The following is a 12,166-nucleotide window of genomic DNA, read 5'->3' on the forward strand; positions in this document are numbered from 1 at the left end:
CAGGATTTGAAATAGCTCAACTGGAATTCCATCACCTCCACTAGCTTTGTTCATAGTGATGCTTCCTAAGGCCCACTTGACCTCACATTCCAGGATGTCTGGCTCTAGGTGAGTGATCACACCATCATGATTATCTGGGTCATGAAGATCTTTTTTGTGCAGTTTTTCTGTGTATTCTTGCCAACTCTTCTTGATATCTTCTGCATCTTTTAGGTCCATACCATTTCTGTCCTTTATTGAGCCCATCTTTGCATGAAATGTCCCCTTGTTATCTCTAATTTTCTTAAAGAGATCTGTAGTTTTTCCCATTCTATTGTTTTCCTCTATTTCTTTGCATTGATCACTGAGGAAGGTTTTCTTATCTCTCCTTGCTATTCTTTGGAACTCTGCATTCAAATGGATATATCTTTCCTTTTCTCCTTTGCTTTTTGCTTCCCTTCTTTTCACAGCTATTTCACAGCTTTTGCATCCAAGGCCTCCTCAGACAGCCATTTTGCTTTTTGCATTTCTTTTTCTTGGGAATGGTCTTAATCCCTGTCTCCTCTACAATGTCACAAACTTCCATCCATAGTTCATCAGGCACTCTGTCTATCAGATCGTTTCCCTTAAATCTGTTTCTCACTTCCACTGTATAGTCATAAGGGATTTGATTTAGGTCATACCTGAATGGTCTAGTGGTTTTCTCCACTTTCTTCAATTTCAGTCTGAATTTGGCAATAAGGAGTTCATGATCTGAGCCACAGTCAGCTCCTGGTCTTGGGTTTTTGCTGACTGTATAGAGCTTCTCCATCTTTGGCTACAAAGAATATAATCAATCTGATTTCGGTGTTGACCATCTGGTGATGTCCATGTGTTGTTGGAAGAGGGTGTTTGCTATGACCAGTGTGTTCTCTTGGCAGAACTCTATTAGCCTTTGCCCTGCTTCATTCTGTACTCCAAGGCCAAATTTGCCTGTTACTCCAGGTGTTTCTTGACTTCCTACTTTTGCATTCCAGTCCCCCTATAATGAAAAGGACATCTTTTGGGGGTGTTAGTTCTAGAAGGTCTTGTAGGTCTTCATAGAACTGTTCAACTTCAGCTTCTTCAGCATTACTGGTCAGGGCATAGACTTGGATTACCGTGATATTGAATGGTTTGCCTTTGAAACGAACAGAGATCATTCTGTCGTTTTTGAGATTGCATCGAAGTACTGCATTTTGGGCTCTTGTTAACCATGATGTCTACTCCATTTCCTCTAAGGGATTCCTGCCCACAGTAGTAGATATAATCATCTGAGTTAAATTCACCCATTCCAGTCCATCTTAGTTCTCTGATCCCTAAAATGTCGACATTCACTCTTGCCATCTCCTGTTTGACCACTTCCCAATATGCCTTGATTCATGGACCTAACATTTCAGGTTCCTATGCAATATTGCTCTTTACAGCATCAAACCTTGCTTGCATCACCAGTCCCATCCACAACTGGGTGTTGTTTTTGCTTTGGCTGCATCCCTTCATTCTTTTTGGAGTTATTTCTCCACTGATCTCCAGTAGCATATTGGGCACCTACCGACCTGGGGAGTTCATCTTTCAGTGTCCTATCTTTTTGCCTTTTCATGCTGTTCATGGGGTTCTCAAGGCAAGAATACTGAAGTAGTTTGCCATTCCCTTCTCCAGTGGACCACATTCTGTCAGACTTCTTCACCATGACCCATCATTAGAATGTACAACATAAAATTATCAGTATAATAAGGCCATTGTTATAACAGGTGGGACAGAAAAGATGACTTTTTTGGCAAATCAGTAACTAATTTCTGGAAAATTATGCAAGAATGATCTAACCTAAGCAATGTAACTTATAATCAAATGAATATTAAAAAGGTTCTCACAATAATTTGGGGCTTATTAAATTAAAGCTACTACCTATATCCTCTGGCATACAAAAAAGTCCTTCATGTACCTTAGGAAGTAAATGGAAAGACATCCCATGCTCATGAATTAGAAGCCTTAATGTTGTTAAGATATTAAAACCACACAAAGCTATCTATATATTCAATATAATTCTTATTAAAATCCCAGGAAATTTTTGCAGAAATATAAAATTCATCCTAAAATTTATATGTGATTGAAAAGGACCCAAGATAGCCAGAACCATCTTGAAAGAAATAACCAACTAAGAGTTCTCACATTCATGATTCCAAATCTTATGACAAAACTACAGTAACCAAAACACTGTAATACTGGCATAAACAGAGATGTATAAACCAATAAAATACAATAGAGAGCCCCCAACTAAACTCTTGCATGTATTGTCAAATGACAGGGGTTCGAAGAACATTCCATGGGGATATGACAGTCTTTTCAATAAAAGATGCTGGGAAAACTGGATATCCACATGAAAAAAAAATAGTCACTTTCCTTGCATGATATACAAAAATTGAATCAAAATAGCTCATAGGGCTTAAGGTAAGAATTAAAACTATAAATCTCTTAGAGGAAAACTCAGGCAAAAGCTTCAGAACTTTAGAGTTTGGTAATGAATTTTTGGATATGATAGCTAAAGCACAGATAACAAAAGAAAAATTAGATAAATTTTAATTTGCCACAATGAAAAAATTTTATTCATCAAGAAACCCTACCTTTAGAGGGAAAAGATCACCTACAAAATGGGAGAAAATGTTTACCAGTAATATTACTTATCCAGACTATTTAAAGAAATCTTACAAATTAACACAAAGAAAAAAATCTATCTAAAATGGGTAAAGGACATAAATAGTCATTTATTCAAAAAGATACACAGATGCAAAATACACATATGAAAAAATGTTCAACATCAGCTATCATTAGGGACACACAAGTCAAAACCTTAAAGAGATACCACTTTATACCCATTAGGATTGCTATTATCAAAAGCAGACAAAGAGACAAACAAGTAACAAAAAATACCCCCAAAATAGCAGGTTTTGTCAAGGATGTGGAGAAATTGGAATCCCAATGTTTTGCTTATAGCAATGTAGAATGGTGCAGCCACTGTGAAGAGCTTTGTGACGTTCCCAAAATAAACATAAAATTATCCTATGATTTAGCTATTCCATTTCTGGTTATTTATTTCAAAAGAATTGAAAGCAAGGACTTGACATATATCTGTACATCAATGTTAACAGAAGTATTTTGGTCAAAAAGTGAAAATGATGCACATGTCCACTGACAGATAATAAACTAAACATGATATACATACAGTGGAATATTATTCAGTCGTAAAAGAAAGGACTGAAGTTCTGATATAATGCTACAAACTAGATAAACCTTAACCGTGAAATAAGCCAAACCCAAAAGGCCAGGTATACAATTCTTCTTATACAAGGTACCTTATGTAGTCAAATTCTTAGAGACAGTTGGTATTTGTCAATGCCTGGGTGGAGGAATTTAGGAGGAGTTAATACTGTATGCAGTAGCCCATGGGGTTGCAAAGAGTCAGACACGACTGAGTAACTGAACTAATATTTATGGACATGGAGTTTCAGATGATAAAGTTTGAGAGTGATGATGAAATGAAAGCAGTTAATGCCACTGAATAATACAATTAAAATTGTTAAAATGGTGAATTATATATATTTTACCAGAATAAAAAAATCTAGTAAAATAAGTTTGTCATTATTATATCAATATCAACAAAAGAGTATGAAGTCCATAATAAAAATGCTTTTAAAATTATACTTGCCATTACTGCTATTACCATTACTATTATTCTGTACTATTAGAAAAATTTTTGCATATTTATTGTTTAGCACATAATTCACCTTGTCTGGAATCTCTTCTATCATTCACAGCATTTGAGAGTCAGACTCCCTGTAACTGCGTGTCTCCCCAGGCCCTCAACCATGACTAGTTGGACTGGGAATAGACAGATGATCTAGTCTGAACCAATTACATTCTCACTCCCAGGAACTAAGAAGAGAAACAGAGAGATACTCAGCCAGAGTTACCAGATGACCAGAATCAAAGTATGGGAACTGTGAGACATATATATTCTTCCCTGCAGATGAACAAGCAAAGAAAACGAACCTACAGCAAGAATTCTTTTTCTCAAAATATTATCATATCCCTGATCTTAGGTGTATAAAACAACTTCATATTTACATCTCTATAGATATATCTACATCTTTAGATTTAGAATCCTTCCCCAGTCTGGCACCTAAACACTAAATCTCCAAGTTAACATGAAAAAAGAAAACCATTTTGAATAATGGTGTGAGTGGAGGAAAATGCAATATCCTATGAGTATACCCCTGTTAATGATATTTGACTAATTCTTCACACAATTTATCACTACTTTTGCCAACACCAAACATGCAGTTCTTGTTTAGTCACTCGGTCATGTCTATCCGTGGACTGCAGCAAGCCAGGCTTCTCTGCCCTTCACTATTTCCCAGAGTTTGCTCAGATTCATGTTCGTTGAGTCAATGATGCCATCCAACCATCTCATCCTCTATTGCCCCCTCTTCCACCTGCCCTCAATCTTTCCCAGCATCATTTTTTTTCCAACTAATTGGCCAAAGAGTATTGGAGCTTAAGTTTCAGCATCAGTCCTTCCAATGAATATTCAGGGTTGATTTCCTTTAGGATTGACTGGTTTGATCTCCTTGCTGTCCAAGGGACTCTCAAGAGTCTTCTCCAGCACCACAGTTCAAAAGCATCAATTCTTCAGTGCTCAGCCTTCTTTATGATCCAACTCTCACATCTGTACATGACTACTGAAAAACCATAGCTTTGACTATATGGACAATTGTCAGCAAAGTGATGTCTCTGTTTTTTAGTAGACTGTCTAAGTTTGTTATAGCTTTTCTTCAAAGGAGCAAGCATCTTAATTTTGTGGCTGCAGTCACCACCCACAGTGTTTATGGAGTCTAAGAATATAAAATCTGTCACCACTTGCATTTTTTCACCCTTCTATTTGCCATGAAGTGATCGGACTGGATGCCATGATCTTAGTTTTCTAAATGTCGAGTTTTGCATCAGCTTTTCACTCTCTTCTTTCACCTTCATCAAGAGGCTGTTTAGTTCCTCTTCACTTTCTGCCATTAGGAGTGGTATCATCTGCATATCTGAGGTTGTTGATATTTCTCCTGGCAGTCTTGATTCCAGCTTGTGATTCATCCAGCCTGGCATTTCACATGAGGTACTCTGCATAGACGTTAAATAAATAGTGTGACGATACACAGCCTTGATGTCTCCTTTCTAAATTTTGGACCAGTGTGTTTTTCCACATCCAGTTCTAACCATTGTTGATCCTAACACTGGATCTTGCTAATTACCAGAGCAAGTAAAGTTTTGTTTCTTTAGAAAACAAGAAGAGAGAACAACTCCAAAAAACTTCAGTGTATATTTTTCTTTCATTTGTATTTGGATGAGGCACTACTGAATATTTTACCAAAGTTCCAAGCCTTAGAATTAAAAGAATGTGTATATTTCCATAAAGGAGTGTCTCAGGTGGCTCAGTGGTAAGGAATCTGACTGCCAGTGTGGAAGACACAGGTTCAATCCCTGCGTCAGGAAGATACTCTAGAGAAGGAAATGGCAACCCACTCCAGTATTCTTGCCTGACACACGCACATCCATGCTTATGGAGAACATAAGGTCTAATACAGCCACTGCAAACAACAATAAGTTTTGTAACACTACTACAGATGGAAAATAAAGTTAGACTTTGAATTCTTATTTGTTACTCTTTAGTATGGGGAAGAAGTCTATTAATCTGTGCAGAAGAGGTCATGGAACAAATATTTCAAAATAAATATATGTTCTAAAGGAAATGGCTCTGACTCTCCTCTTACTCTATTAGTTACTTGAATCTCTGAAATTCTACCACAGGGAAGGCCAAACTACGCAAATATGAAGATAATAATATGATAAAAAAAAACTACCTTTTTTCCCATTAAGAGTTAAAGATAAGTGCTCTCAATTTAATATCATTGATTCCATCTTTGCATATGCAAAGTGGAATATAAATGGGAATTTAAGCCACTATTTTATATAATTTTCTTAAAATGGAATTTTGTCATCTAAAGTGTGTAATTATAATAAAAGAGAATTTACTCTAAAGGACACAATTGTTTTCTCCAAAGGTAACAACTGTTTTCTCCAAAGGTAAAGCGGAGAGGACAAAATCAAGTGACTCTTTTGAGGTTTATTTTGTCTGATTTCTGCATATGAAAATTAATCATTCTATTCCACTCACTTTACTGATGACCTAATTTTCATGCACTTTTAAAGATGAAATCATAAATACTTATTAATGAGTTAAACACTGGCAAGAAAAGCAGATTAAAACCACTAATTATCTACTTTTTCAAAGGATAGATGCATTAATTCTTTGGGAAGAGTGGTATTTTGCTAATGCAGATTCTATCCAAATCACATATATTCAAAACTCTGGTATAAATACTTGACTCTTGACTACAATTTAATAAATATCATGTAGCAAATTTGCCAAATGTGAAACCCACAACATCAGTGTCTGAGAGATAAAATAGCATTGACAGAAAGCATGAGTAAGTAACAATTAAAACCACATAGAAATGTATATTCTAATGTGTATAATAAAATATAATATAAATTTCCTAGAATAGTTTTAGGGAAAAAGAGCTCATATTTTTCACACATTGTATTCAATTTTATCTCCACATCTCTCACCATGTTATTTTCTTCCATGTGACTGGGCTTTCTACTCTTCACTCTGATGCAAATCATATTTATCCTTCTTGAAGCAACTCATAGTCAATCTTGCTCTTTACTATTTCCTTTTATTGTGCACTCATAACACATAAAAGAGTGAAAAGTCAATGAAATAGTTATTTTTGGATAATAACTTTATAGCAGTCCTTTCAATCATTTTAGCACATATTTTAAGTTATCTTCAATGTATTATTTTAAATGCTGGATTACCTTAATGAAGAAATAGGTGTTAAGAGAATAAGTTGTATCCATTATACAAAATTTAAAGATATTATTTTGTTTTCTAATGGAGTTTTCTAGCCTAAATGGGTTTGCCCATTAAAAGTTACATAGTTTTTAAACAGAATTGTCAAGTGGTGTTTAAAAATTATAAGTGAAGAAAGAGAAGGGAAATATTGGTAACTGGTACCTTTGCATTTAGAGGAAGTTCGAGACCAGAATAATCCTCAGGAGTTAGAACTTGATTAACTTCTTTCTGCTAGTGTATATTCCCCTAGAAGTAATTACACAGATTAGAAGGAAATTAAGTCAGTATGCTAGAAAATTGTTCAATAAAATAAAATGAGCATGAATCAATACTGCTTAGTGCATAATACCTAAGGAATCATTTGTACCTATTAGGAAAATATATATGGCAAAGATTTTAACTCTGAACGTTATTGATGTTCCAAGTCTGGTTCTGTCCATGTGTACTAGGGTTTTTTCAACGTTGACTAATAAACTTGGAACGAACTAAGGTATAATAGGATGCATGAAATTAAATCTTAAATAAACCTAAATGGAAAGGTAGTCATTTACAAGGAAAATCGCTAACAATAAATTTGGTTACTTTAAAATAAAATGTACTTACCCTCTCTAATCAAGACTCCTCCCTCACAAGTTTTAAAGAAATAAGATACATTTCAGATATCCAAATTGTCAAATTATTATTACTATATTATAGCTATTTATATAATTATGTACTATTTTAAGAATAGGTACTTTTAAAAAGTAATATTATGTTCAATTTACTTCTGAGAACCAGAGGATACAAGTCCTTGATGGGAAAATCAATGTGAAATTATTTCCATAAAAAGTTGAAAAATAGTAAACAAGAAAAAATAAAATTAAAAATAACTGTTGCTTCAAATTCACATACAACTGTCTTAAGAGCAGGGAAAAAGTCTTTATGTAACCAAACAGCCAGGCTACTTCAAATGAGTTATTTGAATTCTTTGAAATTACAAAAGAAAAATTTGCAAATAATTCTTGACTGAATATTGCAGGCAGTTGTTTTGATAATGTGCAATTCAATTATTTCTCCTCTGAATAGTTTAGAGTGGAATTTTTTAAAGAAGTAAGAAAAGTTATCCACTATTGCAGAGAATTATACCAAAGGTCTATCCGTAATCATGTTTTTCGTGAGTGGTTTAAAATGGGTGAAACTGTTTTTATTACTTTATCAGTAGCTCACATATAATGTATAAATTATGATTGGCATTTATTTCTCATTTTCCTTCCAAAAGCACTTTCCAATGATCACCTCCCTAATCCAACTGTGAGGTAAATAGATGGCAAATATGATTAACCTTATCCCTAGTGGGATATCAGCAGTGGAGAGGGGTAAATTACTTGCTTAAGGTCACCTAGGAGGTCAGCAACAGAGCCAAAAAGATTTTAAACTCCTACTCTGAATCTGATAGTGACATGCAGATGTACTTTCATGAAACCAATTTAATTGTAATAATTATTCTGGAAAATTAAAAATTACTTTGTTTCATAAGAAACAAATATAATAAATGAAATGTAACATAAGTATGATTTTCCCTCTCATTTTCTTTTTAGCTAAACTGTTTCAAAGAATGCAAAATTACCCTGAAGTAGATATTACATTAAAAGACGTTTTCTCATAAGCTCCTTATCTCCTGAACTGTGTCATTAAGTGTAAAATTGCCGACTATATAATGCACACAAAAGTATAAGTGACATTTAATAAAATATCCATGAATACAGACAAATAACAATTAGTGAAAATTTTGAATTACAGATTTCTATATAATTCATTTTATTTCTTCACAATATATAGGGTAAATCTATTTATTTTAATATTACAAACTCCAGGAGAGAATCTTAATTTCAACAAAATATAAGCGATTTTGGGCTTCCCTGGTGGCCCAGTGGTTAAGAATCCACCTTGCAATGCAGGGGACACAGTTCGATCCCTGGTCTGGGAAGATCCCACATGCCACGGGGCAACTAAGCCCATGAGCCACAACTACTAAGCCCTCATGCTGCAACTACTGGAAGCCTGTGCACCCTAGGGCCTGCGCTCCACCAAAAGAGAAGCCACCGCAATACGAAGCCTGTGTGCCACAACTAGAGAAACCCGCATGGAGCAACTAACACCCAGCACAGCAAAAAGAAATAAATAAATAAATGAAAATATAAGCAGTTTATCATAATTAGTTCAAATTTTGATGAACTTCTGTCCAAATTATATTAAATTATCAAGTATGAATTTCCTACTAATGAGTGTTTGGTGTATTGAATGTCAAATGAAAATGTTTCTCAAGGTTAAAAGAAGTCAAAATCTACAAACTTAATCACTTTGGGGTCTGTTTCTTATTTTTGATATTTAGTGGTTTTTACATACAGTTATTGGAGAAGGAAATGGCAACCCACTCCAGTATTCTTGCCTGGAGAATCCCATGGACAGAGGAGCCTGGCAGGCTGCAGTCCATGGGGTCGCAAGAGTCAGACATGACTTAGCGACTAAACCACCACCACCACCACATACAGTTATTAAAACTGGACTAGAAAGGAATCTATAGATATGCGATGCTATCTCTATTGTGTAAATATTCAGATTTTTCAAGTAGAAAAATGGCTCTCCCTCAGTATGCTCAATATTCAGGTATTTATTCAACCAGAAAGTGTCTCAGATCAGCATAACAGATGATTGAATATTAGGGAATATGTAAGCCTCTCTAATTAGCAAGGCATTCTTCCATGCTTGTCACAGAAAATCAAAGCTTGGCAGAAACACATGCTCATCTCACATAAGAGGAATGGGGTTTAAAAAAGTAAATGTAAGTGGTGACCTTTACAAAGTACTAATTCAAGTTGCTCTCTAAAGCATTTTAAAACATGAAAAATAGGCACTAGTTCAGGGAAATAGATGTGACGGAAGCAAGGTTCCTTGGTTTAGCTTATATTACTATTACTCACAAAACTTTCCCATTGATGGTGTTAACAGAATTGGTTCCCTATTTGCTGGTCAGAAAGTAAGGTGTGCTTTCTCATTGTATCCCATTAAAAATTAGTTCACATTCTCTACTGCTTTATCTTGTGGAATTATTGATGTTTTGATGACAGTATATGACAAACCATGATTGCATAGAAAGACAGGAAAAAAATATAATGTTGATTAATAGACAAACATTTTTGTTTCATAAAAATGAGGGCACATTCAGGGAACTGGAGTCAAAAAATGTCAGCATGGGGTAGAAGAGAAACTCATCAGTGAATATGCAGTTCTTTAGAAGGAACACTAAAAAACTTCACAGAGCAGAACGAAAAAAAAGGCTTTAATAATTGAAGAAATATACTATGGACAAATTGATCACTTAAAAATTGCATATATATTTGCCCCATAATTGTACATGCATTCCAAGAAAAATAATAAATACTAAAGAATATTAAGGCATAGTATGACTTTTATTTGAACATGAACATGGCAGTATACAATACAATTTTCTATTTCTCTCAGAAATCACTAAGAAATAGCAAAAAAAGAACAAGGAAACATATGAGAACATAAATGCACAAGGTCTAAAAATGCTGCTGAGAGCAGTGGAGTTCCAGCAGGGGTACAAGAGATGTCAGGTTGAGAAGCTGCTGATGGCTGTTGATGTAAGAAATAAACAGTAATATATATTTGCCCAAAGTGGGGGGTACATGTGGAATGTAAAATCAAAATATCTTTTTATAGAGTGATGGGAAAAGAACTTATCACTGGATGATGGAGTTTTCCAATGGCAAAGATTCTTTGCTTGACCAAACTCTGGTCAGACTCCTGAACCTTCTTCTAGGCCCATCTATGCAATTCATTGTAAAATCTAGTTTGAGGAAGACTCCTTCTAAGTCAGTTTTACCAGAACCTCTTACCCTTGATATCTGATCATCCTTGATACCTCATCTGGATCCTCATTCTCTACCATACCTCAAGGATTTCTGATCTACCTAGCCGATGCTTAGCAAGAAACCTATTGGGTTGATTTAGCCAGAACCTCCTTACTCTTGATATTTCCTCTTAGTAATTTTCCAATAACTAGCCTGCAGCCTGCTGCTCACCTATAAATTCCCAGTTCCCATGCCCATGTAATGGGATTTGAGCTCAATCTTTCTCCTCTATTGTAAAATCCCACTGCAGTGGTCTCTATTAATAGTCCTGAATAAAATCTGCCTTACTACCTTTAACAAGTGGCTTGGATATTATTTTTCTTCAACACCAACCATGCACTTTTATTTCATGAAAAGAAAACAGGCTTGAACACACAAGAGTCAAATTTTCAAAAGCTGCCTGCTTTTGTGAACCATCCTAGATATTGTGAAACATTCAAGATGCTTGCAGAGAACTAACATCCAAATTACTGCACGTACACATAAACAAACATGAGTCTGGATAACAAGGAAAAGTACTAAAAACCTGGAACACCATCCATTCTCTTTTACAAGGAAAACCTCTAGTCAACAGCTGACCCTGAAAAACTTCAACATATTCAAAATGGAAGTAGTATAGGATAAATTCAAATATAAGAGAAAAGGATGAAATGAATGTATTTTTAAGCATAATTTATGAAAAAAAGACTTGAACCTTCTAATAGAAAGTTCAAATAGTCCCAGAAAAATATTTACACAGCATGTATAGATACAGATCTGTAGATCAATATATATTTTTATCATGTATATACAAAATATTGTATTATATACAATATCTGTATTATTTACAAAATATAGCCTATAAATTCATTTTTCAATTTGTATACAATTTATGATATATTTATGAACTATAATGAATATGTTACATGTAAACTATATAATGTATTAAATGGGTAATATCCTATATATGCATAGTATTTTATAATCTATATTATGATATGTAAAATATTATCTATTTAACACTTTATACATTTTATATGTAACATATACATTATAGTTCATATATATCATAAATTATATAAACATAAATAATATATTATGCAGGATATATTATGTGTATATATTATATATATAGTACATTATAGTTTGTATATATATTTTATATTAAATATGTGATAAATAATATATATTCTTAAAAATACTGAACTTTAAGTAATAAGGAAAAATTCCTCATTCCATCAAACAAAGAAAAACCAAGCCTTATATAGTGATTAAAAAAAAAAAATCAGACCTGACCTCATAATTCTCCACA

The sequence above is a fragment of the Odocoileus virginianus genome, unplaced genomic scaffold (assembly GCF_023699985.2).
Source record: "Odocoileus virginianus isolate 20LAN1187 ecotype Illinois unplaced genomic scaffold, Ovbor_1.2 Unplaced_Scaffold_2, whole genome shotgun sequence".
Taxonomy (NCBI): Eukaryota; Metazoa; Chordata; class Mammalia; order Artiodactyla; family Cervidae; genus Odocoileus; species Odocoileus virginianus.